The sequence below is a fragment of the Mustela nigripes genome, chromosome 10, assembly GCF_022355385.1.
Source record: "Mustela nigripes isolate SB6536 chromosome 10, MUSNIG.SB6536, whole genome shotgun sequence".
Taxonomy (NCBI): Eukaryota; Metazoa; Chordata; class Mammalia; order Carnivora; family Mustelidae; genus Mustela; species Mustela nigripes.
Genome location: NC_081566.1, coordinates 45266147 through 45291204, shown reverse-complemented (window position 1 = coordinate 45291204; position 25058 = coordinate 45266147). Strand labels below are relative to the sequence as shown.

The window sequence follows — 25058 nt, the reverse complement described above, 5'->3', positions numbered from 1 at the left end:
ATGCCAAGACAGCTGGTAAAACATTGTTTCTGGGTGTGTCTGTGATGGCATTTGTGAAAGAAATTAGCATTTGTGTAAAGATTATATTCACCAACGCAGGTAGGCATCATCCAATGTGCCCAGGGCCTGAGTAGAACAAAAGTGTGGAAGAAGGGCAGATTTGTTCTGTGCTTAACCTGAGACATCAATCTCTGCTCTCAGACATCAGTACTTCTGGTTCTTGAGCCTTTGGACTTTGACTGGGATTTGGGCTTAGATTGGGACCTGTATCATCAACTCCCCTAGTTCTTGGGTCTTTGGACTTGGACTGAGTTATACCCCTCACTTCTCAGCTTGCAAATCACAGACAGTAGGATTCCTTAGCCTCCAAATTGTGTGAGCCAATTCTTATAATAAATCTTATATATATGAAACTGATATATACATAGATACGAAACTGATACATACATATATAGCTACTTATATCTATCTCTGTCTTCTATCTCTTTACTTACCTACCTATCATCTATCTATCTGTCTATCTATCTATCTATCTCCTATTGGTTTTGTTTCTCTCAAACCATAATACACAGTCATAGGCCTAAAACAGTGGTTCTTGGAAGGGAAAGCTTTTGGCACCAGGGGACATGTGGCATCTGGAGATATTTTTGATCATACAGCTGGGGCGGGGGGTTGCTCTTGGTATATAATGTGTAGAGGCCAGGTACGCTGCTGAACATGCGGCAATACACAGAATAGCCTTCTCCCAGAGCAAAGAAGTATGTATTCCCAAGTGTCCGTAATGCCAAGTTTGAAATACTGTGCCTCAAGATGTAAAAGGTAGGGGAGATTACTTTAAGGGTAACCTAGAGTTATTTGAAGAGTAACTCTAGAGAGGAATGCCTGAAAAGATCAGTCATTCCAAAACAACCCAACATTTTAAGAGCCCAGAAGATAAAAACCTGATAGGACTGCTTTCGTGCTTTTTTATACCCTGCCTACGCTTCCAGTGAGATGAATCCGGCTGTATATCTGCTGACAAATGGGCTATATGACACTGACTGGAAAATTTAGCTCCTTAGGGCATCGAGAAAAGAGAAGTTAGGTAAAGAGTGCATCTGGAATGGCAAATGGAGGATACCTACATGATGTGTATAACTTGAGAATATACATGACTATCTAGGAGAAGACTGTATATAGAAAAAATATATATATAGGATAGGACACTGAAGAACCATATATAAATGACGAGGAGAGGAAATGAAACGTTCTAAATATCAAATAATGAAGAAAAGAGATAGGAGAATATACGAATAGCTTTCTTCTTCTTCTTTTTAAAGATTTTTATTTATTTATTTAAGAGAGAAAGTGAGATAGAGCATGAGCAGGGGTGGGAAGAGGGAGAAACTTGGAGCTCAATCCCAGGACCCTGGGATCATGACCTGAACTGAAGGCAGACACTTAACTGACTGAGCCCCTCAAGTGGCCCCAAATGGCTTCTTTAAATGACATCACAAATTCAGATGTGTAGTCCAAATGGAAACAAATGTATTTCAGATTTCTCTTACTTTCTTTTCTTCAAGTTTGGCTGCATATATTACCCAGTAGTCATCACATGTTGCCTTGTTCAGATATTTGGCTTCTTATTAGTCAGTAGCTTTCAAAGTGTTTTCACTAGATAGCAAAGCACTTTGTATTGAAGACTCGAATCATACTTTCTCCTAAAACAAATCAAAACATTATCAAACAAGCTCTACTTTAATTTGTAAGATTTTTATGGGAAGAAATATCTCAAGGCAAAATTTTAAAAAATAGAACATCCACATTATTTTTGTTTGTTTGTTTCACTCTTTGGCTAAAAGTTTTAAAACCATAAAGAGACATCATTTGGATGATATCTATGTAGAGCACTTGTGGTTTTTGAATTTAATATTCCTGGAAGCATTGGATATGCCATAAATATAGGAAGAAAGAAAAGAGCTGTTTGCAAAACAAATTTTGTTTCTATATTCACACCTTGAGAGTAATAAGGCAACTTTCAAAAGTCAAAATTTAAGGACCGTTAGATCATTTTAAAAAATGTGTGACACTAATAAAACATATTTTCAATATCTTTGGAAATTAAAGGCACTCTGCAAAATCAACTTTATTAACTTTTTAGTAGTATTGATTTTGTGTTTGTACACACTTTGCATTTGCTTATGACGTTGGGCAATTTTAGTAAAATGGTCTCATTTATATGCATGTCCACCATTTACTTGCAAATGTGAACTAAGGAATCTCATAAACATCTGAACTCTGTATTCAGGGGAAAATAACATCTGTTTTAAAGAAAAAGGTTTCACAACTGTTTCAAGGGATTTAAGGTTATATCATCTTGTGGTACTTCACAGAGTCAACAGTTAAATTACATGTGTGTCAATGGGAGATAGTTTTGTAGATACTCAATATTATAGAAGGAGAGACAGAGAGAGAAAAGAGATGAAAGAAGGGCACTTGCATAAAAAAGCAAAACCATTATATTAACACAGTATTTTATTTTGTTTTTATTAAGTATGACAATGGGGGAAGCACTGAGACATAAAAGGAGTACTGAGATTTCTAGAATTAACTAATCACTATAAATTATTTAGCTATGACTTCAGATGTGTGTAGAATTCTTTAATAATATTAATTCACCATGGAAAATTCTCTCTATAATTTTGATTATGCTGAGAATTTAAGCTGTCTATGGAACATGATGCTAGTATTTTTTTCCAAGAGATTCTTGTCCAGGAGGATTAGACTATAAACCAGTAAACAAGTTCATTGCTCACTTTGGGAATTTCCTAAAATCAATTTATCTGACTGTTTAAATAGCAACATTCTCAGGGCAAAAGGTTGATGGTGTGCACAAATAGCATACTTCTCAGAACAACAGATCACTTAAGTGGGCAAACCATTGACTTATCAAAAACAGTTTATTCAAACAAGAGTCACAACCCTGTGTCCATTAGTCCTAAACTCTGTGGCAAACTTTATTCAAATCACAATTGCATCTCAGCATGAAAATACCTAACTACAGCTGCCATCATGCAGAACAGTATAACCCTAGAATGTATCCTGCGAATGTTTCTCTTCTGAATCATTTTAACATTCTGTCAAATTGATGTTCCTCCTTATGGTAGGAAATAAACTCAGTTTTTCTTGATCAACAAGTTATTCTTGTCAACTTTTAGGGAGTCAGCAGTTGAAAAAGTCAAGGTGTTACATGGTACAGCAGTGTAGTATTTTTACATATTTGTCTCTGTGGTCATCTATTATTTTTTGCTTATGGTTTATCAATGCTTTAGAAATATGCTATATAATTATCAGCTATACATCATTGAGTTATTTGTTTTTAGCGCAAAAATTGGGAATGAACTTCCCTTACTCAGAGTAAATTTCAAAATTGCCAAGATTATTCAGGTAGCTGTGTTATGCTCAAGGAAATCAAACAAATGTTATCTAAATTTGAGCATAATTAGGACTACAAAACTGTTACCGAAAAAGTCAAATGAAAGTCTTGTGGATTTTGACCCATTTCAGATTTTGCAGGAAACTTTCACCTCCTTCCACTGTGTGGGAAAATTCTGCCTTGTACCTAGTTTCTGGGAACAATGTGAAGGTTCAGAAATCATGAAGCAAACAGTAATGGAAAGTATGAAAGCATAGAAATTGAAAAACACCTCTATAAAAATGCAACATAAGAAGCAGTTTGGTATGTGTAAATCACGTTAGTTATTGCCTGAACTTATCAATTTGAACTTAAAATGTGTTAACAGAGTCAGAATACAGAATGTTCCCCAGGCATCTGACAGAGACAGCCTTAAAGTTCCCCTCAGCTTGATTAAATTTCAGACGAGCTTCTTCCAGACCACAGGCCCCTGATCTTCCTTTTCTGTAAAGCACTTACTTGAGAAAACTTTGAATAGTAAATTCTTTCTTTGTGCTTCAAAGGTAGAAATCTTCTCCTAGACCCTTGTCAGTTCAAAATCCCTTGTCTTTCTCATTAGCCTGGAAGTCATCCCTTTGAAATGTAATCAAAACCTGTGGGAGGGTAGCAGCCTACTTTCCATAAGCAACAAATTGCAAATATGGTTGGCCTTAATCACAGAGAAAAACATTTACAAACTCAGGCATAATGACAAGATTAACTGCAAGTCAGTGTTTTTATTTTGTTGAGTTGATAACATTCTACAAGAGGAAATTTTCTAAAACAAACAGTAGAAAGTTAAGACTCTTCTAGGCATGGTGAACATTCAAAGAAACCCAACCTGATGAAGTTCTAGAATGTAGGTGAGGTTCGATGGGGTGAGGTCCGGAGCCCATGACCAAGAAAGAATTCTTGAGACATCTTTGGTGCAGAATGGTGGTTTATTAAAGCAGGGGGACAGGACCCATGGGCAGGAAGAGCTGCTTCCCAGGGATGTGAGGAGTGATCTATTATACACCTGTAAATTAGGGAGGGGATTGATGGTGTAAGTCTCTAAGGAATTTTGGAAGCAAGGTTTCTAGGACTTTGAGGGGCTAGTTATTGTCTGGGGAAAAGGTTATTCATTACCAGTAATAAAACCTTCTCGTGAGACCCTTTAGAGGTGTATCAGTGGGCCATAGGCTTGGGAATGATTGTTGACACTATCTTGGAGGTTTAGAGATAAAGTTTCTTAAAGGAATTGTTAAAGTAGACTTACAGGATCCTGGTTGGGAGTAGGTGGTTGATCAGGCTAGGAGTGTCCTTTGCCCTTAGCAAAGCCTTAAGGTGGAGGTCACTCTGCCTGCTTTTAAGGGCTTGTCAGTAGGTAAGGAAATTTAATAATTATTCTTCTGCCTCTGTGTCCCACATCCAAACCCATATCCAAAATATTCTAAAAAAATGGAGATTGTTCATTAATCAGTACATGCCATGGTGACGGTAGATGAAGGAATTGGATTGTATACCTTTTATAAAAGTCCACCATAAATATATTTCCCTCTTTACATCTTTTTCTAAAAACTATTTTAATTCTCTCCTGCCTGGCATTCTTTCTAACTCCTGTACCCCCCACCCTCAGCTCCTTAAGAATAATTATTTAAGGCATGCTAGTCCTTTCGTACGTAAATTTAACAATTTGCCACTTTGCCTTTCCTTTATTTTACTGATCAGATCAACATGATATAAAAGTGAAACAAAACATCCATCTTGGAATACTTTGGACTCATAGCACAGCAAATAGTTTTTCTTAATATTTCTTCTTAATAGTTTTTTACTTTATCAAATGATTAATTTCTCCGTCCTGAATGTTCACGAAATCAGTTCTCATAAATAATATTATTTATATTCACAATTATTACATTATAATAAGCTTAATTAGTGGTTTATAATCCTACCATCTCTTTTATAGTATAGTGACAATATGGAGATACCAAAATTAGGAAGGAATTCTGGCAGTAAGAAAAAAAATGGTAATTAAAACTACTATGAGGAAATAAATATGGACACACTTGGGTGCTGTATTTTTTAACCATTTAGAACCTGATCCACCATTATACCCAAGCTTCTAGTGATCTCAATTCCAAAAGCCTTTCCTTATTGCAGGACATCTTCCTCATTGAGACTACTGAATTTGGTGCCAGTGATATTTTCAAAGCACAGCCCACAAACCATGATTTCCCATTAAAAATAAGTTATGATGCATCAAGATAATAGAATATAATAAAATACTTTAAAACCCACATTTAACAGAATACTTAACAACGGGAAACATGCTACTAATATTTCAGTAATTTAAAAAAGTAAGATGACAATAATGTAGTTGCAATGACAGTTTGTGTTGGAAGAAATGTCTGTAAAATGTACACAAAAATAAATAGCCCTTCCTGTGCTTTTAAGTGGTATTTATTTCACTCTGTATTCTCAAATATGCTTTCCAATTTGTCCAGTAATCATGTATCTTACAACCAGAGCCTTCATTTTTTTCCTGCAATAAAAATCTCAATACACACTAATAAAAATTAAGCAATGCGCAAAAAAAAAAGAAGAAGGGAAGAAGAAAAAGAAAGAAAGAAAAAGAAAAGAAAAAAATAAAAGAACTAACAAAAGAAACTAAACCAAACACAAACTTTGGTGACCACAGAAAAATAAATAATAAAACATTAGTGTTTATAAAAACATTATTATTATTATTTTTTGTATTCATACAGAATGTATACTTCTAACTTGGTTTTTAAAACTCACACTGGGCTTCAGCTATAAATAGGGCCATGTCAAAAAGAGTTGCATGTATATGAGTTGTGGAAATAAATGAAGATAGCTGAACTGAGGGAAAAAAAAAAAAAAAAAAACCAGAAACTGTTTATTCAGTTTGCTATAGTGAGGTCATCAGCCACAACCACTATCACTTGCATTTGGCAGAGACTCAAAGGCAAGCAGGAGAGTGGAATAGTTTATAGTGAAAAAATTAAAAAAGGGAATGGCTTCAGATATATTCTGATTAGAGGTGATTGGCAACGAGTAGCCAAAGATGGGTTAACTAGAAATGGGGCATCTTAGGTGATTAGTTTTAAGAGGCTATGTGGCTTTCTCTGGTTAGTCCTGACTTGGAAGCTATCTCCAAATGAAGTCACAATGAGAGTTGAGGTTTTCAAAAACATGAATTTTGGGAGGTTGGCTACATCTCAGTTCACAACCCTGGGTGTATGTTTACTCTCTATTGTTTAGATAGTTTACAGTCTCTGATAAGTGCTATGAATTCTTCCGTGTAGGTGGCCCTTACCTCAGGTGGAGGATTGTATTCTAAATGACAGTTTAAATGAGCATATTCTGCTTGATAACCTCCAGTTTCAGTTTTGAGGTAGGATCCGTACATAAATAATACTAGATCGGGATTCTTAACGAGAGTCTGTAATAAAACTAGATTAGGTGCAAAATGTTTCCTGAGGTCAATCATATATTTCCCCAACTTCTGATTTAGGGAAAAGCTAGTGTCAGCATTCAGGGTGTTGGGGTGGTGAATAATAATGAGAGAGGGAAAAAGTAACAGAATATTCTAAGAGGTTAATTGGCTGGCTAAAAAACTGTTGTGGGGGGGGGCACCTGGGTGGCTCAGTGGGTTAAGCCTCTGCCTTCGGCTCAGGTCATGATCCCAGGGTCCTGGGATCAAGCCCCACATCGGGCTCTCTGCTCTGCAGGGAGCCTGCTTTCTCCTCTCTCTCTGCCTGCCTCTCTCTGCCTACTTGTGATCTCTGTCAGATAAATAAAGAAAAAAATCTTTAAAAAAAAAAAATGTAGTGGGTTCTCAGTCAGTAGTAATGTCTGTACTGAATGACGAACCATGAGATGAAGCGGGGAGCCTAGAACTAGTTCAGCAGAAGTACCAGGAAGTCTTACAATGGCAACTATTGCCCAAAGAAAAGGATGTAAGTCTTTGCAATCAGGTCAATGGTGAGGCTACAGTAAGTGATGGGTATTAGATGGTTTAATTAAAGTTGAGTTGAAACTCCAAGGGCTTACCATATTTCTAAAACACAAATGACTAAGGGGCTTCCTATTGTTTATGATGGCTAAGGAAGTTTTCTTTGGGAATTAGAAGCCCTGATCTTGTTTTTCTTATCAGAGGAAAAGTTGTCTAACTGAAGACTGTTGATTCATAAAGTGGCATTGCCATCTTTGAAAAATTTGCTACTCATTGTCTGTAATATACAGTTAAACCCATAAATCTTACTAACTAGTATTTTATGAGGGATCTAAGATACATTTGGACAAGCTTTAGTCTGATGAGAGAATGCTTTTCCCTCCTTAGATATGTCATACACTAAAAAGTAGACTATGTTTTGGCTAAGTTATAATTTGTTTTGAAAGTTTCATGTCCCTTTTCTGCTAAGGCTGAAAGCAAAGTTAATGGAAAGCTTTTTAAGACTACCTTGTTTTCTGAACAAACTAGAAAATCATCTACATATTATATCAGAGCTGCCTCACAAGGGAAATTTAGATGCTTTGATTTTTGATAGGAGTCCTAGGTAAAATAAGAGGATATTTCAGTGAACCCTATAGTCGCGATTGTCCAAGTGCATTGCTGTCCTCCCCAAGTAATGGCAAAAGATATTAATTGTCTTCTTCTAGAGACACACTGCCAAAGTCGAGAAAAAATCAGAGTGAAGCAGTAGCTTCATACGTAATTGTTTTCAGGATGGTATTTGGTTTAGGTACTGCCAGTGAACAGGAGAGAATGATTTTGTTGATGGCCCTGAAGTCTTGGGAAAAAAAAAATTAGTATCCTCTTCTATTTGGTTTCTTTCCAGGCAAGACAGGAGTACAACCAGGACTAATGCAACATAGGAAAAGATCATTGGATATAAGGCTTTTAACTTTTTAATACGGTTTAAGCCCTTCCTTTGCTTCTTTCTTCAATGGATATGAGAAAAGCTTTGGTAAGAGCACCTGGGTGGCTCACCTGACCTCTGCCTTCAGCTGAGGTCATGATCTCCAGGTCCTGGGACGGAGCCCCACGTGGCTCCCAGCTCACCTGGTTGTTTGCTTCTCCTTCTCCCTCTGCTCCCCCTGCTTGTGATCTCTCTCTCAAATGAATAAGTTTTAAAAAATTTAAAAAGGTAAGTTTCAGTAATAGTTTCATAAGATCTATCTAACCTTTAATAGATCCTGCTTCAATTATTTTTCCTATGTCATTAATTCCTATGTCAATAATTTTTTTAAATGTGATTTTAGAACACTTTTAGGTTTACAATAAAATTAAGAGGAAAGTACAGATTTTCTTATATACCTCCTGCTCTTATGTGCATAGGTTTCTCCATTATCAACACCGTTCACCAGAATTATTTATATATATATGTATATATATATATAATTATTATTATTATTACTAAAAATGAACTTGCATTGTCACATCAGAAGCATTCCATAGTCCATAATTTATCGTAGGGTTTACTCTCAGTGTTTTACATTCTGTGGGTTTGGACAAAAGTATAATGATCAACATCCGTTATTATAATTCATGCAGAGTATTTGCAGTGTCCTAAAATCCTCTGCATTCTGCCTATTCATCCCCAAACCCACACCCATAGCAAACACTGATCTCTTTATGTTTCCATTGTTTGCTCTTTTCCGGAATGTCACGTCATTGGAATCATACAGCATGGACCTACTTCACGATCTTGGCACTTTGTACCCCATGACCGTTAATGAGCTAGTCTTTTTCGCTACTCCAGTTTTACTGCCATAGAGAACATACTTTTGGCCAACCCATGGGTTATTTTCTATCACATTTAGCTGTTCATTTCATTTGTGGCCTTGATCAAAATTTGAAATTATCATTTTAGTTTTGTGTTTTCATTTTTATTGTGTGTTTCTTAAGAACACATTGACAAATTTATGAGGGAACTTGCATTATTTTTTATAGTTCTGTTCTCAGTATAACACCTCAATAAGTTTTTATTTAATAAAAGAATGATCATTGTTGTCAATAGCGTGAAAAACAAATCTCACAACGTCCCAAATAACTACATTATGTAACAATGACTAATGTTTAGCAGATAGCAAAAATTGCTATATCTATTATTTTCACTTCCAATAGAAATTTGAGCAAGTCACACTTTTACTAAAGTCACACTTGTGAGAAACAATTGAATAGGTATTAGCAGAGACAAGTGAGATAGAAACTAGCAACCCTGAAATCTATACACAACATTGATTTTTAAATGGTGCCTAAACTACATGCAATTCTCCTTCACAGGATAATTATTCAGACTGAATGATTGATTGTTCACTGAATCAAAGTCTATTCATATGTTCCAAATGCAATGGCTTTAGAAATGATTTTGAACATAGTTACCGAGAGTCAAGAAAGGGAAAAGGAAAGCAGGATTTCTGTCATAATGTTCAAAGCATTTCTAGCTCTACTGCTGCCCACCCCTCCTCCTAGCCTAGGCTGAGTTTAGAAAGAAAAGAAAAAGGATTCACAGAGTTAACAAATACACATTTTCATCATTCTATAGCAACCAAATGAAACGTGTAAAGATCAATTGTGGTTGATTTTTTTTTTTTTCTGCACAAAAGAAGTTGATAAATTTTATAGATTGCTTTTTGTATTGCTTTTGAATAATTCACAGTGGCAATATGGAGTAGAGCCACCATATATTTAAGGTTTACTCTGGGCCACTAACTTTTCTCATTTAATCCTGACAATTATTTAATGACATTGATTAGAATAATCAGTTTTACAAATGAGACCCTGAAGTATAGAAGAGTTAGGCAACTCATTCAAGGTTACACAAGTCTGAGTAATAATGATGGAATATATTTTCAGATCTGACCAGATAAAGCCAGTGTCTTTTCCACAAACAATTATCTCATATTTTCTCACCTACTGACACATACCTTTTTGTCCTTATTTATCAAATCCTTTTCTCTTTCTAGTATTAACATCACTATTTTATCTTATTATTTTAACAGAGGCTTTTATCATTCAGTTTCACAAACCTTTATTTTAGAATAAAATAATGTTAGAAATGAAAATGGACCTTCAAGTTACTCTCATTATAATCTGCTCATGGGTGAGTACACTGGTGGGCTCTAACTGGAAAAAAATACATTTTAAAACTTTAAAATATATTAACTGTCACAGAATATCTACTTCTAGAAATACCATCTTAATGAAAACAATCCTAGGGACAAATGAAATATAATCATATGGTATCCCAATATATGAAACAAGAATTATGAAAATCCAAGAATAATAAACTAAGTAATAGAGGGTTTGTTAAATAAATGAGGACATGTTATGGTGCCATGGAAATTGTGTTTTTGAGGAATATTTATTAACATGGAAAAAAGTTCACAAAATATTTGATTACATGGGAATGCAATCAAATTCCCAATCTCAGTAGAATATGTGGAACTGTATATTAGAATGGAAAGAAATCATTATTAAAGATGAATTCTCTAGTCCAAAAGAAGAATATAGATCTGTGAGTAGTTTTTGTGCTTTTTTCTTGGATGAAGAACCTTTACACAAAATCACAGAGTAACAGAGTTTCTAAGAAACCTAAGTAAGCATTAATGTTGCCTCAACTCTGCTGAGACAAAGTGGGAATGTCCTGGGTGGATCCTCGGCCAAAGAGAAGAGCTGAGTTACTACTTCGAAGCTAAGCAGAATCTAATGCCTTCCTGAGCTGAGAAGGGGCATGGGGATTGGTGTTAAGTTTCATAGGTATCTTTAGAAAGATGAATTCTATCTGTCTGATTAAATCAAGGGCGAGCAACTCCATCAGGACATTTTAGCAAAGGCTGCTCCAGATGAAAGGAAAGGAACCATGTTCTCAACCTATTCTCTTTTTTCCCCAAACACAAAGTGACCTAAATGAACCAGTTGAGCATCTCTCTCTGACCCTTTTCATAACACTAAGGCATGTAGGGGGCAAACACCTTTTACCTTATAGAGGATGAGCATTTTAAAAGAGATATATGTATGCATAGAAATACATAGGGAATCTAAATATCTCCTAAACTCTATCTATCTACACACACACACACACACACACACATGATAGGGACTATGCCTCTATTCAATGTTAGTTAGGTTCTGATGATGACAAGACATAACACAGTGATTCTAGGATTGATAAAAAAATTATTATTATTTACAGCTTTGGAGGAGGGAAGGCTGCCACACTGGGTCATAGGGGGTTTGCTCTGAAGAAAGGGCTAAGAGCAGGCTGGAATTGTAAGAGGTGGTTTAGGTGTGACAAGCTGGTTTCCTACAGATTGGGTGTTCTGTGTATTTCCATGGGCCTAACAAAGGAGTGCCTGTCCCTAGATGTTTGGCATCTAGAATTTATGGCAGCTGGGTATGTGTGTTGTAACCCAGGAGTTGAAGTCTATAAGGGAAGTGGCTGATAGGCAAGCTTAGCAAACTCATTCAAAGTGGAATTGAGACTCGTTTTTTAGCCATGATCTCAAAACTGGATCAAGACAGCCCCCATGAAATATGGTAGTATTGTCTCTCCTAGAACCTATATTTTTTAAAACACAGTCAGTAATATACCAAACATAGGTCTGATTCCTAAATTCAAACTGTTTTATTGCAAGCAAGTTGCATCTGTGAATCTGTAAGTGTGCGTGAGTGAGAGAGAGAGAGCGCGCGCGAGAGATCCTTCATTCTTTAAGCTGCTTTAGAGGCAATTATCAAAAAGAAGCGAGTTGTTTTTTCAAAGAAGCTATCGGGAAGAAATAGGCTAGGCCCCAGCAATTGATTATTTCAAAGTCTTTTTATAAGGACACTCACTGATAATGTAATGTTAAACTTAAAAATGAAACAGCCAGTTATTTTACTAGCAAAATGAGTTTGTTCCAGAATATCAGAGGAATTACAATTTGGTTCAAGCAAAGTATGGTGAACCATAGCAAAGTCCAAAGAGATGAATGGAAGGTCAATTTTGGTTAGGTGTTAGGTGGGAATTGGAGAGAGTTTGAACAAAAGTTCATTGGAGAACAAGAGTTAAGAAATTGTGATGGTTTCTCATCGACTTCAAGCAGTGGTTAGTGCATTTGTTGCTGGAGCAGGGAGAGACCTTCCTTCTTTTTCTAAAAAGCAGGAGATAATATTTCTTTGTGGGAAAAAAAAAATTTTCTTGGTCAAATTATTCTGATTTTCCCTTTTTCCTGCTGGTTATGCAGGCTAGAAGTGGTATGTGCATCAGAGCGCCCCCTGCAGGACCTTCGGCCCTTTTTTTTTTTTTTTTTAAAGGTTTTGTTAATTTGAGAGAGCGAGAAAGTGACCTGAGGGGAGGGGGAGAGGCAAAGGAAGAGAGAGAATCTAGGGGCACCTTTGTGCTCATTTGGTTAAGCATCTGCCTTTGGCTCAGGTCATGATCCTAGAGTCCCCATATGGAGCCCCACATTGGGCTGCCTGCTCCGCAAGGGAGTGGGCTTCTCCCTCTCCCGCACTTCCTCCTTACTTGGCTCCCCACCCCACAGCTCATGCTCTTGCTCTCTCTTGCTCATTATCTTTACTAAATAAATAAATAAATACATCTAAAGGCGGGGAGGGGGGGTAGACTCTGAAGCAGTGTTTATGCTGAGCATGGAGCCTTGCCCAGAGCACGATTCCATGACCAGAGATCATGACCTGAGCTGGAATCAAGAGTCAGCCACTTAATGGACTGAGCCACCCAAACAACCCCTGAATCCATTTTTAATGAGGCTTCCTGTACTCATTTTCACAGTAAAAATATTCCATTGACTGTCTTGTATGGGTTTTATTTTATTTTTATACATACTTATTTTTATGACTTTTTTGCAAGGTACATGTTTATCTTTTATAAAAAGCCAAAATAATCATTATAGAAAGTATCATCAAACTTAAAGGATTATTAAATTCAGACATTTCTGGATAAAGATCTAATAATTTTTAGCTTTCTGATATCACATTAAAATGTTAATGTCTTATGAGTGACCATTCTCATTTTTAAATGAGATTATTTGACATCTCAATCATCTTTATTATTGTACTGTTTATTAAACCTTTCCCATTGTCATAAACCCTGTTCATAGGGACAGAAAATTAAAAAAAAAAATTCTTGGGGAGCTTACTTTCGAAGAACTTTGACTTTTTTGACATAAGTTTTATTATTTGGACTTCCCATGTTATTTTTTCAGTTGTTTTGATTGTGTGATGACCTTTAAGATTTTGTTGACTATATATCCTATCTCTTCACCATTTTGTAAGCTTTCTTTCCACAGGAGAAGCACAAATATAAGTAAAGCAAAAGGATATAAGGAGAGTAGTGAGTTTTTGCTGTTCTTTCATAAAATAAGGGAGAAGATTAGAAATCTATAGGTGGTTGTCAAAATGAGGCAAATTTAAGTTCAGCAAAAAGAAATTGTGATAACTAGAGAATTTGAAACACAGAATGGATTGACTTGGAAAATTTTAAACTCTTCCATGCACAGAATGGAGTAGAAATTGGATGATTATCTTCAGGTATATTTCATAAGGAACTTTTATCTTGAAAGAGAAGAATCATGACTTTTAAGTTGAATTCCAATTATGCTATTTTGAATTTTTAAAAATTAAGACAGAGACACCTGTGGCTCAGTTGGTTAAGTGTCTGACTCTGATTTTGACTCCGGTCATGATCTCAGGGTTGTTAGATGGAGCCAAGTTTCAGGCTCATGCTCAGTGGGGAGTCTGCTTGAGATTCTCTGTCCTTCTCCTTCTCCCTCTTCCCCTCCCCCCTGCTCTCTCTCATTCTTTCTCTAAAATAAATAAAAATAGATCTATTTTTGAAAATGTTTAGATAATCTAGAATAAACTAAAATGAAATCACTCATAACGGGGACAGAGTGGAGATGGTCAATGCAAAGTATAAAGGAAAATGAAACTTGGCCTCACCTAACAGGAATTTACAGTGATTCTAAAGATCAGTAGGAGACTGCCAGTCTATCTTCAAATGCCAAGTCTATTCATTACATCTCTGGATTGCCTTATTTCCCTACTCAGCTCCCCTGATCCAAATAAGGAAGACCATGAGGCAAGCAATCAAATGAATAAAAACAAATAACTTTCATATTTATCCCATAAAAATCTGTCAGTCTGTAAGCAACCTGCTCACAGCCCATTGCTCCCATAACCTTGTGTTTCACAGCTTGTAGGTTGAAACCCTTGTAATAAACTCATTTTTCTGCTTTGTTTTACTCAAGTGTGTAGAGTTTGGTTTCTGACACATGGTAAAATGTTTATACTTTGAAAATAGTGACTCTTTCATTAAGACCAGGCAATGATTGAGCTAATTGGGCTCTTTGTTTTTTAAATGTTTCTATCCAGATTATAAAGGCAATGATTAGATCCAGAACAGTAATAATAACACTTCAATTGCATTGATATAAGCTCATAATTATATCATTTTAAGATAAGCCTCAGGAAATTTAATGTGAATTCCATATCGATCCTGCCACCAGGTTTATTTTTAGTTTTGTGTTGTTATTGTTTTTGTTGTTGTTAGGTTGGTAGTTTTCTTATATATTCATATGACCTATTTGTATACTGAGGTTAAACACAGTGATCTTAAGGTCTAATATAAATATTGTGCAAACCACTGATTTGCAGACCTATAGACATCATTATGATCTCACTAATATTGGACTGTGGTCCACTTACCATGCTTTTTCTATGGGGAAATCATGAAGGATTATAACATCAGGTCAAGCATCCATCTTACTGACCTCTATCTTTTTCTTGTCCAATAGGATTTGGGGGAAGAAAAGCAAAAGATTCAAAGTGTATCATCTCTAACTGCTGGATGAAGATTTTGCAGGTATGTGTGCTGGGCTGGTTTTGCTGTCGAAAACAAAAGCTGACTAGTGGCAACTTGAACTGTGCAAAGTGTCTTTTGCAGTTCTTCATAATGGTGGTATAAGTTACCACATCATAACACTTCCATGGCAGATATTAAGATTTTTTTTTTCAAAGATTTTATTCATTTATTTGACAGACAGAGATCACAAGCAGGCAGAGAGGCAGGCAGAGAGAGAACAGGAAGCAGGCTCCCTGTGGAGCAGAGAGCTCCATGCGGGGCTCAATCCCAGGACCCTGAGATCATGACCTGCATGGAAGGCAGAGGTTTTAACCCACTGAGCCACACAGGTGCCCCTTACATGTATTTTAATTTTTTAATTTCAGTCTTTGACTTTTATTGTATGTTGCCTCATAGATGGGCTTTTAAAATTCATGTTTTTACTAACATGTTTTTTGCCTGTTTAAGAAAGTTCTTCCCTCCCCCAAAGTCATAATAATATCCTTATATATATTCTAACAAATAAAGAATTATTACTTTTTGCAATTAGGTCTTTAATCCAAATAGAATTGATCTCTTTGTGTGAAGAAAAGGAAATTTATTTTATTTTACTTTCCATATGGATAGCCAGTTGTCTCATTTACTGAATTGTCCATCCATATCTACTTATTTACAATGACATGCCTGTAATATATCAAATTTCCATAAAAGCATGTGTTTGTTTCTGAATTCTCCATTTTGTTCTGTTAGGCCATTTATTACATCTTTTCCAATACTAGACTGTCTTATTATTCATAATGTTTATAATAATTGTTGAAATCTGATAGGGCAATAAGCTCACTTTTTCTTTTTTGAAATTTTCTTGCATATTTTCTTCCTTAGGGTTTTTTACATGAGTTTAGAGTTATTTTGTTCAGTTCTACAAAAAAGCCTGTTAGGAATTTGTCCAGAATTATAATGATATTTTATATTGATTTAGAAAGAGTGAACATTTTTATATTTTGGACTCATAGACATTATGAAATTCTCATTTCAAGGACTCTTCTTTAATGTCTTTAATAAAATGTTATACCTTTTTTCATAAAGATAATGTAGATACATTCTCAAAAAATTATAGGCTTTGCCAGTATTTCAAATAATGTGTTTTAACATATTCCATTTTTACAACTGCCTTACCCTTGTATAAATCAAGCAAACCAGCTGAACTTATTACTACTAGTGTATATTTACAGATTTTCTCAGGTTTTGAGGAAAAAGGTTCTATTGCAAATAATGACAAAATTGGTTCTGTTTAAGTCCTAATTAGATTTAATGATTTTTCTTGATTCTCTGCCCTAGATAGGAACTCCAGCAAAGTTTTGGGAAAATGTAGTAGTTCTTTCTCTGCTCATAGCTTTAAAAGAAATATTCCTTATGTTTCTTTATTATGAATGATGTCTACTCTAGTTTTGTGTATTTATTTTGTTGTTATTTGCATTACTGTTCAATTGCTGTGTAGCAAATTACCACAAACTCAGCAGCCTAAACAAAACATATTCATTATCTCATAGTTTCTGTGGATCAGGAGTGTAGCATGTTTTTACTGCGTTCTCTGTTCAGGGTCTCACAAGGCTAAAATTAAAGTATGAGCTAGTCATGTCCTCACCTGTAGACACCACTGGAGAAACGTCTTCCATGGACACTCAGGTCACTGGCAAAATTCAGTTCATAACCATTGTAGATCTGAAGACCCCATTTTCTTGCTGGATGTCTGCTGGACAGGCCTCCTGGTGTGGGTGTCAGGTCCTTGCTATACACTCTGCTAATTCGAATCTCTTCCTACAGCAAAGGTCCAATCTCCTTTTCAAAAACTCACTTGAAACCTTCAGGCTCCTCAGTGTAATCTCTTTTTCCTTAACTCAAAGTAGTGAATTTTGAACCTAAATTACATCTAAATCTATGGGATTCCTTCACCTTTGTAATATAGGTAAAACTAATCACAGGAGTAATTTTTTTTTTTTTTTTAAGTATTCAATATCCTACCCACATTCAAGAATAGGGGATTATACAGGGTGTGTGCACAGAGGGCGGGATTCTTGGGGACCAACTTAGATTTCTGTTATCATATTATTCTTTACCAAATTAATATCATCCTTTTCAATTCTTGGTTTACTAAGACATTGTGTTTTTAAATATACTTATCCTTATACCTCGTTTGCAAGAATCAGGGCTAGCCTGAAAGTAAATTTTTAAATCGGGTAGTTCAAACTTCAATTTTTTTTTTCCAATTTTATTTTGACTATTCTAAGTCCAATGTATGTTAATATAGATTTTAGAGACAACTAACTATTTTTTTAAACAGAGAGACCTGATATTCTCTGGGCTTACTTATTTCTAGCATCTTTATGGTGGAATTATTAGAATTTTCTATGTACATAATCACGTCATCTGAGATAAAGATGACTTTTCTTCTTCCTTTCCAATTTGTATAGCTTTTAGTCATTTTTTCCACCTAATACATGGTTTAGATTTGCCAATGTTTAATAGGAGAGGTAAGAACAGAAAACTTTGTCTTGTTCACAATCTTAGAGAAAAAACGTTCTGTCTTTACACATTGATGAAGTCATCTGTAGGTTTTTCATAGAGGTTTTTTTTTTTTAATCAGTTTGAGGATTTTCTCTTCCATCTCAGCTTCTTAAAATTTTTTATCATGAGTGGTACTGAATTCCATCATATATGCGTTCTGTATCTCATGAGATGATTGTGTGTGTGTGTGTGTGTTTTCTCTTTTAAATTGTTTCATTTTTCCATGGTAAACCAACCTCTCAATGCTGTTACAAACCCTGTTTTTTCATAGTGTTATCTTTGTTTATATTGCTGAATTTGATTTGCTACATTTCGTAGGAATTAAGATATAATGCATCAGTGTTTGAGAGGAATAGTTGGCTGTAGCTTCCTTATAATTTCTTGTCTGATCACATAATACTGTCACCAGATGACTTTGGGGTATTCATTCCTCTTTATTTTCTGAAAGGGTTTGTATTGAATGAGTATTATTTCATTTTTAAATCTTTGGTAAAACTTGCAAGTGAAATCATCTGAGCTCAGTGATTTCTTTAAAGGAAGATGACACGCAGCTTGGAAATTGGAGAACTTAGTTCAATTTTGCTGTGGATATTGACATTTTTGGTGCAATTCAGTAATTATTTACTGAGAATTCTAGTGTATCTAGGCATTTAGCCTAGTATTGGGCAAATAAAAGAGGCAGTCCTTGTTCTTTAGGGATGTTAGAGGCATAAGAGAGATAACATTTAGAATAGTATTGATAAAAGGTGATGTTTACAGGTAACCAAATAACTTAAGTTTTAGAAGTAAGAAAGCATGGAGAATATACAATGGACAGAAAGTAAGTAAGTTTCTAGGAATGAGTAGTCCTTGGCAACAATTACTACACATAATCTGAAATCTGAGTATCATATTAGGTGGCCATATTTTGGGTGTGTGTGTGAAAGTTTATTTATTTATTTTGCAGAGAGAGAGAGAGAGAGAGAGAGATCATGTGCACTTGGGGAGAGGGGCAAAGGGAGAGAGAGAGAGATAAAATCCCAAGCAAACTCCCTATTGAATATAGGGCCCTATGCAGGGCTCAATCCCAGGACCCTGAGATCATGACCTGAGCTGAAATCAAGAGTCCTATACTTAACAGACCGAGCCACCTAGGTGTCCCTAGGTGGTCATATTTTTATAACACCTGTATCAAAATCTACTTAATAGTTTTCTTTAGTCAATCTTTACATATGTGACTTAACATATATACAAAATTTCTTTACACATGTACATGTATATATATATATGTGTGTGTGTGTGTGTAAATAAAAATTTTTATGTGAACATAACCTAAAATTAATGTACCCACCATCAGTGACACAGCCAATAGCATCTTTATGACGCATTGTGATATGTTGAGGGTAATTATTAGAGACAAATATGAAGTACATTTTAATTATACTGTAGGCAAACTTAAATGCCATACTAAGAACTAGTTATTATTTCAGCAACCTGTATATACCCACAGGGCTTTTCTTGACTGGAAATTGCCATAATCAGAAGTATGCTTTAGAATGACTGATCATAAAAGAACATATAGAAGAGTAACTGGATAATGAGGATGCTAGCGAACATGCAGGTAGGAAGCTGTTATAATGGACCCTCTGATTTTAAATCTCCATTAGCTTTTGTCCTTTAATCATACCAATTTAGGTAAATTTGTTGATTATATGATCAGAAAAAATTGTTGGTTTAAATTTGGTTTTGTTTACTTCAGGACAGAAAATTTAATAGTGGATTATTATATGGTTTGTACAACATTCATTATAGACTTAACATGACTTAAGGAAGGAAATGAATAGCTAAAATAGGTATCACAAACCCTCATTTTAGAAAGACAATTTTCTGTGAATTTTCCTGAATGGGAAAGTAAATGTGCCTATTCATTCTGTCAAGGAATCATTTCCTAAAATATAGTTAAATGCCATTTCTAAATTTTAAAGTTACAGAATCAAAATATTCTTGATTGGAATAACATGTAGTTAAACTAAAAGAGTAAGCGATTTACAGCAAAACGTAATTTATAAAATAACTGGAAATGATTTTTAAGATATGTACAATATTTACATAAGGAAAGTAGACAAGTTTTCAGAAGATCGTAAAAAAGAAACATGAATAATTATATTTCTCGACTTTAAAGTGCACCTGTTCTAAAGGTATCATTTACCCTTAATTAAGATATAATTTTATGACATTTCAATAATAATGCTTAATGGAAACTTCTTACAAGCATAATAACTCATGAGAATGTTTTATACAAATATTTTAAGTCATTTTAAATCTGGCATAATTAAAACCATGTGTTCTTGGCAACATGAAAAAATACAAGTTTCAGTAATAAACCAAAAAAATTACATGTAATAACTTTATTGATCATAAAATGGCATGTAAACTTGGTAAAACTAAGTAGAATATTAAGTACATGGTATTGACATAAGGGGCTAAGCTTTGGGTAAAACATTATATTCACGTCTCATTCCACAAATCAAAATAAGTCTCACTACATAAAATAATATATGTGAGACAAAAAAAAAAAGAAAGAAAAGAAAACAGGAGTGCCTGGGTGGCCAGTTAGTTACACATCTGACTTTGGCTCAGGTCAAGATCTCAGGGTCCTGGGGTAGAGCCCTGGGTCAGGCTCTCCAGGGAGTCTGCTTGTCTCTCTCTCTCTGCCCCTCCCTCTTTCATGCTCTCTTTGTCTCTCTGAAATTAATAAATAAAATCTTTTAAGAAAAGGAACCATAAGAACGTTAGAATTCTCTCATAATATAAAAAAGTGAATTCTCTTGTAATATAAAAATACAGGGCTTTCTATTAAGAAGGCACATTCTGTCAGAAACCACTAGGACCACAACCCAACAACAATCTTAGACTTCAGGTAATTTTCTTAATTTCTCTGTGCTTCATTTTCCTTATCTAAAAATTGGGCATTCTAATACCTGCTTTGCAAGTTTTTTGAACGTTAGATGCATTTAAAGACAACTTATTCCAATGTCCAGCTTTTAGTAAACACTCAGTGTTGAATCTTGCTAATAGTGAATATCCCCTAAATCAGTGGTATTGCCTCAATCAGCTTGGTTGGATTTTTTGTTTATCACTTATTTACAAAAGAATAATAAAATATTTAGAACTTAATACTTGGAGTTAAGGTGGAGTAATTAAAGACAAAAAGGTAGAAACGCTGGAATGAGAAAATGAACACCAGCTCTGGTGAGGTGAGAAGGTAGTGAGCTTTGTCATGTGGGCCTACAACGTCCAAACCACAACTCACTTGAATGCGTGACTTAGGTGATTTCTTACTTAGTTTGCATCAGTGGAAAAGATGGTAAGAAAAACAAACAAACAACTGCTTTTTACCACTTTCAAAGATGGCACAACATTGAAACTTGAGTCATGGGTTCCATGAAAGCAGAGAATAAAGAAGATTTCGTTGATAGGAATTTTTTATCTTTTGTGTTCGGTCATAAAGTAGCGCCTGCAGGGATTGAAAGAAGTGGATTATCATTTTATCGCCATTAGAAACACTGTGAGCCAAAGCAAAACACAAGCAAAGGGTAAGAAGTAAGATGGGGGTCTGGGAGAACCTCGTCCCCCAGGCCCGTCCTAAGTGCTTACTGTTAATGAACTTCAGGATGACAAATGTGACAAAATTCTTCATCGCAAAGCTGCTGTTGAGCCATAGGCTAGGTCCGGAAGCAGTTTCCAAGGGCCTGCCCATTCGGATAGTGTTTTAAACTGTGCTAAGGTAAAGAACAATTTGGGGGCCATTAAAGATGAAATTTAGAGAGAGAACAGAACATAAAAGCTTATTTCTTTTTTTTTTTTTTTTTAAGATTTTTTATTTATTTATTTGACAGAGAGAAATCACAAGTAGACGGAGAGGCAGGCAGAGAGAGAGAGAGGGAAGCAGGCTCCCTGCCGAGCAGAGAGCCCAATGCGGGACTCGATCCCAGGACCCTGAGATCATGACCTGAGCCGAAGGCAGCGGCTTAACCACTGAGCCACCCAGGCGCCCCCATAAAAGCTTATTTCTAAGACAGAAATTCCCAAGCTGGTTTCCCAACTAAAGGGGAAAATAAACAAACTATAGATCAATATGAACTCTTGTTTTAGCCATTAGATCATGAGAGGAGCCTGAAGTAAATTTAGCAAAAGCCAGTCACATATTTGGTGAATTGTTTCCAATGTGAGGCGAGCTCTAGAGTAGAGAGTTTCCACAAAGCCCATCTCATACATACCCTTAAACCTGGACAAGGTCTGATGCACAGGACCCCGTGTTTTGACTTATCACAAACACAGGACCACAAAGACAGTTTGTCGCTGTTTCATAAAAGTTTCCTCCCCGCTCCCAAAGTTTTAACGTGGCTCACCATACAGGAGTATGGGATGTGATCAGGTTGGGGCTGAACAGGCACAGGCCAGAGGAGAGGGACTAATGAGCCTATGGTGTGTTGGGAAGAATCATCACGCTTTCTGCTCGGGGAAAGTAGAGCAAGAATTGCTGTTTTTGTCTTGAGTTAGCTACCCTAGCACACCCTAAATACATGTTCAGGCTGACCTTGTTTCCAAACTAATTGTGTCCTCTTCCTCACCTCCTTTGGGGGTTTTTTGGGTTGCATGTGCTTGCGATGCACTTAGAATTGACTGGGAATCCTGCATGAAAAATGGAGCTCAAAGGTTAAGTCTTGGCCTGAGGAGGCTTTCAGAGTCCCTCCTTGGGCTAAGGAGTGGAAAGTGATGGCAAGGAGGGTGTTTAAATTGATCTTTGTATCAAATCAGATTTTATAGTTAATCATGGGATTTATTTGTATGGTCAGCCTAGAATATACCTATATGATATAAAATCAGAAAAAAAAATACAGAACTGAATATTCTTAAATCCTTCAATTTTAATTAGTATCCATCCTCTTTTTAAAAAATGCATCCCATTTGTTTATTTTGTTTTGACAATTTTTTAAAAAGATTTTATTTATTTATTTCAGAGAGAGATCAGAAGCGGGTAGAGAGGCAGGCAGAGAAGGGAAACAGGCTCCCTGCTGAGCAGAGAGCCCAATGCAGGGCTTTATCCCAGGTCCCTAAGACCATGACCTGAGCCGAAGGCAGAGAAGTAATCTACTGAGCCACCCAGGCACCCCATTGTTTAAACATTTTTATTCTTCCATTTCTAAAGTGGTGTATTTGGAATTGAATTGAAATGTGTCAACTCTGAACATACATTAGACTTGGGAAAGTTTCCCAGTTCTGCCACTAACTGGTTTTGTGATCTAAGCTGCTATCACCCAGGCCTTCTAGCCATCAGTGTCATCATCTGTAAAGTAAAAGAATTGTACTAGGATATATCTTAACATAAATGGAACCCTCATAATCAGAGGCTTTAAGGGGAAGGTGCTAGCAAATGACACAGAGAAGAATGGTGATTGTATCTTACCCTTCTAAACATTTGTAAGCCAATCAGTAAAACAAATAAAAAGCAAAATTCATTATCCAAATAATTGGGCATTATACTCATTCTGCTAGTTTATTATTTTATAATAAATTATCACAAGTGATAATGAAAACATGTGGTGTATTTTAGTTTAAGTTAGGTTGTTATGTGCTAATTTCTATAAAATCATAATTTAGTATTTCATAAATAAAACTACTGTTTATTCAATTTGTAAAACTGAAACTGTAAATAATGTCCAAAGTTGTACCTTATTTTTAGGCCACCATCATTTACCAAGAATCCTTCAATTTAGCTCTCATTTCCACAAAATATTTCATTGGAATGGGTATTTATGAGGACAAAAGAAAATATTTATAGTATTTTTATTTATATAAATAAAATTTATTTTATAACAACATGGAGGATAAGGGGAGATGGAGAGGAGAAGGGAGTTGAGGGAAATTGGAAAGGGAAGTGAACTATGACAGACTATGGACTCTGAAAAACAATCTGAGGGTTTTGAAGGGGGGGTGGGAGGTTGGGGTACCAGGTGGTGGGTATTAAGGAGGGCACGGATTGCATGGAGCACTGGATGTGGTGCATAAACAATGAATTATGTTACACAGAAAAGAAAAAAAAAAGAAACACACACACACACAAATTTATTTTATAATAAAATTTATTTTTTAAATTTATTTTCAGCATAACAGTATTCATTGTTTTTGTACCACACCCAGTGCTCCATGCAATCTGTGCCCTCTCTAATACCCACCACCTGGTTCCCCCAACCTCCCACCGCCTCCACTTCAAACCCCTGATTGTTTTTCAGAGTCCATAGTCTCTCATGGTTCACCTCCCCTTCCAATTTCCCCCAACTCCCTTCTCCTCTCTAACTCCCCATGTCCTCCATGCTATTTGTTATGCTCTACAAATAAGTGAAACCATATGATAATTGACTGTCTCTGCCTGACTTATTTCACTCAGCATAATCTTTTCCAGTCCCGTCCATGTTGCTACAAAAGTTGGGTATTCATCCTTTCTGATGGAGGCATGATACTCCATAGTGTATATGGATCACATCTTCCTTATCCATTCGTCTGTTGAAGGGCATCTTGGTTCTTTCCACAGTTTGGCGACCGTGGCCATTGCTGCTATAAACAGTGGGGTACAGATGGCCCTTCTTTTCACTACATCTGTATCTTTGGGGTAAATACCCAGTAGTGCAATTGCAGGGTCATAGGGAAGCTCTATTTTTAATTTCTTGAGGAATCTCCACACTGTTCTCCAAAGAGGCTGCACCAACTTGCATTCCCACCAACAGTGTAAGAGGGTTCCCCTTTCTCCACATCCCCTCCAACACATGTTGTTTCCTGTCTTGCTAATTTTGGCCATTCTGGCTGGTGTAAGGTGACATCTCAATGTGGTTTTAATTTGAATCTCCCTGATGGCTAATGATGATGAACATTTTTCATGTGTCTGATAGCCATTTGTATGTCTTCATTGGAGGTGTCTGTTCATATCTTCTGCTCATTTTTTATATTATTATCTGTTTTGTGTGTGTTGAGTTTGAGTTCTTTATAGATCCTGGATATCAACCTTTTGTCTGTACTGTCATTTGCAAATATCTTCTCCCATTCCGTGGGTGTTTTCTTGACAGTTTCCTTTGCTGTGCAGAAGCTTTTGATTTTGATAAAATTTATTTTTAATGAAATAAATAAAATTTAATTTATAATATTAACTTATACAGTAAAATATATTCATT

At 35.8% G+C, this 25058-nt stretch overlaps 1 long non-coding RNA gene across 1 annotated transcript in view; it reads left to right on the top strand.

Moving 5' to 3' along the window:
- Nucleotides 1–25058, top strand: part of LOC132026284 (uncharacterized) — a 183501-nt gene that overhangs the window by 124826 nt on the left and 33617 nt on the right. Inside the window, exon 2 of the long non-coding RNA XR_009406852.1 lies at nucleotides 15239–15306. This is a non-coding gene — a long non-coding RNA (uncharacterized LOC132026284). The remainder of the gene's footprint in view (nucleotides 1–15238; nucleotides 15307–25058) is intronic.